Source organism: Bombus impatiens, unplaced genomic scaffold, assembly GCF_000188095.3.
Source record: "Bombus impatiens unplaced genomic scaffold, BIMP_2.2 scf_0815, whole genome shotgun sequence".
NCBI classification, from domain to species: domain Eukaryota; kingdom Metazoa; phylum Arthropoda; class Insecta; order Hymenoptera; family Apidae; genus Bombus; species Bombus impatiens.
In genome coordinates this window covers 170,195-174,198 of record NT_177234.1, presented here as the reverse complement: position 1 = coordinate 174,198, position 4,004 = coordinate 170,195, and positions in this window count along the sequence as shown.

Genomic DNA, 4,004 nt, shown 5'->3' with positions numbered 1-4,004 from the left:
AACGATGTAGGAGGATGACTTTTGGGATTTGTTGGGTGAGAAAACGCTGTCTCGGAGCAGGAAGTGGTGCAATATGCTGGAAATTTATGATAGTATCGCGGTCTCCGGGATCTTCTACGTATTAAGATCGAGCGATCGTGGATTGACTGCCAGATGCGATCGGTATCGGTCGATAGGAGGTGGATTTTTAATTTTTGAATTATTGAAAATTTATAAATCGAACGAATCATCATAAACGTCGAATTTATAATACCTCAGAGTTCAAGCTCGTCAAATTAAGCTCGAACGACTAATAAAGAAATTAATCACCAAAATCGGAACCATTAATTTAATTGTTAAAACGAAAATCAAGTACTACATCTAAAAATCCATCATATTCATAAAATGTTTCAAACATTCTGAACACGAACACACAGCCCACGATTCAGGCAGTACACCCAAATACAGATCACTAGAAGTATCTCGGACAGATATCTATGTCCCGGGACACTGTCCAGGACCCCGGGAGTCTGTGTCGCAGAAGCCCGCAACAGATAATTTCTCGGGTTAGTTAAAAGTCACTTCAGATCCTCCGCCGACCAGGACAGCCCCTAAGCCTGGGAAATATTTTCGACGCACATTTCCTTGCCCTTTCCCCGTTTCTAACCCGAAGGAAAGCAGAAAAAGCGTCCGCTTCAAATTAAAGGGCGCGACCAAAGTATAACCCGCAGGTATTGGTTCGAAGCGATGAACGTAACCTTTTGCAAATGGGTGTTTCAGATTTTTGTAATTAAACGTAATTAAAAAGAAAAAAAGCCCATTCGATCAAATCTTTCATACTCATAATAACAGCGTATCCCACTAATATTAATATGCGAGTAACTATAAAATCATAACGTTAATCGTAATTTCATCGGACATCTTCCCATTTCAATTATCAATTCAGCATTAAAATCCAGACAATCTCGCTCTATCTGCTTCCATCCTTAATATCGTTCCGTTACTCTATCCTTTTCCAGACTGTCTTTCCATCGCAAGGATCTCGATCCTTGGACGAATAATCCCGTCGAAAGATCCGCGTCGCTGGTATCGATCCCACCGCGGATGAAGGGTTTAGTCACGGAATAATTAATGTGAGAGAGCAGGTACCTCCTTGCGTACACTCGTCTACTCCACTTTCTCTGCGACGTGAAGCTGTGTATACGTGTTTACGGGAAGTTCGAAGGGGACCAACGTGCATCGGTAATCGCGACGCGGATCTGTAACGTTCGCGGCTGACTGATGGATACGACTCGAACATTGTTCCCGCGATTGCCTGTAGAAACGATTGCCCGATCGTTAAATTTCTTTCAGGATTCGGAGCAGGAACGGAGCATGATATTTTCGATATTTTTGCGGATATTTGGTCATTATATGAGTAATGAATTTTATGGATTTCAAATGAATATGTTGGTATTTTGACAACGATGGAAGATTATTGAGATGTCTTAAATACAATTGTAGAGGCATCTTACTTGCTGAGATAAGTGGCTAACCCTGGAAAATTAAGGTCTACTTGACCATGAGTCATCCACGTCTTTGGAATATGTGCGACCATGGGTCATCCAGGTCTGTGGAACATGGGCGTGCCAGGTATACCGGAGCCATGATATGAGCGGTAGCTACCAGTGAGGGGTTGAAGGGTGATTATTGTCAACATTGTCAAGGAGCATGGTCAGCGTGAAAAAGAGTGTACCATAACGAGTGACGAATGATGCTGAATGCATATAGACTGACGGAGCATTCTACTTGATTTTGTGTTGACGTGAACAATATTGAAACAAATCATACCGCTACCAAACCTACTAGCGCTATATTTTCCTACGCTCATATTGTAAATATCCTCTGTCTGTTTAGGTTTGAAATGATATATATAGCTATTCCATTCTCCTACTTAAATATATCAATTGTCATAACCGTTATATATTAGTTACCTCTTGTGTCTTAGCGTTTTTAAAAAGCATACATTTATTACTTGCCCCTTATGAAATTCATTTTTTAGGTCATTGATGATAACAGGTGGCAAATAATTTCGAAATCAGAAATACAATAAAAATGGACCTATTACGTTTTTCCTCGTCATATTGTCTTTATATAAAGTTTTAGCCAATAGGTTTCTTTTAAAATTCTCTTCTAGGACTTCCATAACCACATCGACTAATTTGATGTAAATCAACAAATGTAACAAATGTAAATATCCCAGAATATAAGATCATATTCTACAAATTAAACAACGTACAAAAACTGTATATTTATTATTCGATAATTTCCATCGATATAGGTACCTTATTCGCCGAAACGATCAAATATGAAGAATCATGTTACCGCGTTCGTATTTAACGTCTAGTCGCGGACGAACCAACGAAACCAACCGCGCCTCGAAACTTTTATTACCCACTTTATAATGCATGCGTGGAAATCAGTTTGGTATTCCGTGTCGTATCGAACTTACAAACTCCAACTGTTGCACAAAGCCGGCGATTGAATCGTGTCAACGAATCGTTTCATCCGCCTTAAAAGAAAGAAATGGAAGAAAGAAAAATGAGGAACTTGAACAAAAAGATACAACTTAAGGGCAAGGATGCTGTCAGGACTGTGAAAATGTGGCTGTAAAATTTAGCGTAGGTAACGTGAGCATAACAAATGTGACACCCACCGTCAACAAAAGCCTGGCACCTCTCCAGGCCGGCATTAACACGCGTAGAAATTACTCTGGTAATTTAAACGCCTGGCCAGTGTTAATCGCATCGTTTCTTACCGACTAAATCTTTGGTCACTGTGCACGCGCTTTCTGACAAACTAAAATTCTAACGAATATCGATATATTCAACAATCAAAGGAACCTTTCAGAAGCCAGACTCTGATCAATTACATTTTTGTCAATTACTTAATTTCATTAGAAGTACATACATAATTAATATTCAATTCCGAAGGAAAAAACGACTTAGTTGCACATGTTCGTTTGTCGCAACAGGACGACATAAATCATGGTATAATGATGGTGAACGATTCTAAGATAAATATAAAAAATAGTATTTGCAACATCTCTACTTTTTCGTATTTTTTAATTTATGGAGTTGACCAATGGGGTTTGTGAAACGCTCAAACGCGAGTTTCTCAGAGGCCAAATCGATCAACTACAATTTTGTAAATTTTAAAATTTCATTGTGACAGATATACTGAGAATTTTGAGGGCTATGAAAGAAGCGCGCGTTTAGCTTCAAAACCAAATAAAAGATAATTTAATATGGGATTTGTTGCCAATGTACTGAATTTTCGAACTGCTTCTCTATAAGTTATTTTTATGTTATGTTATCTAGATTTTTACGAGGGTTGTTACATTGCATGTTCAAATGTTCTCAATCCCTCAAAATGCCAGTACGACTGTGTTCACACATCCACGGTAACCATAGTTTAGCGGCTAGGGAAAAAACGTCTGAAATTAATTGAAAAGGCAGGTTGCAATAACGAAGCAGCTGCATTTGACAGTAAATCGTGTTAATAACTAACAACCAACTCGAGGTCGATTACAATTAAACGGTACTAAAACAATGAAAATCTAGAAAAACGAGCTAATCACGTTTATTGTCCATGATCTTCATATTAAAAGCACGTCCTTATTGTTGCAAACCCTCCAACTTGCTTTTGCAATTTTCACCTCAAACCAAACTTCCGATAGAAAGGGCCAATGAAAGCAAAGGAATCTTCGCTGGCAACATATTGTTGACGGTATATCGCAACATAAATGTTAACCCGGTTCCCGTATATTTTTGGCAAATACGTATGTCAAATCAAATAAACCGGAGAACGTCGATCCACGTGTTCTGTCGTCAACGTTTAAAAAATTTAAAACATCGATACACATCTTCCGTCAATAATGTATTTTAAGAATCAACGTTCCAATGGGCAAAAAAACAAAGAAAGAAAGTCAACCCTGCGAAACGATGCGTATCCGCGCGATCCCGCGTCCCGTCGCGAGACTGTCG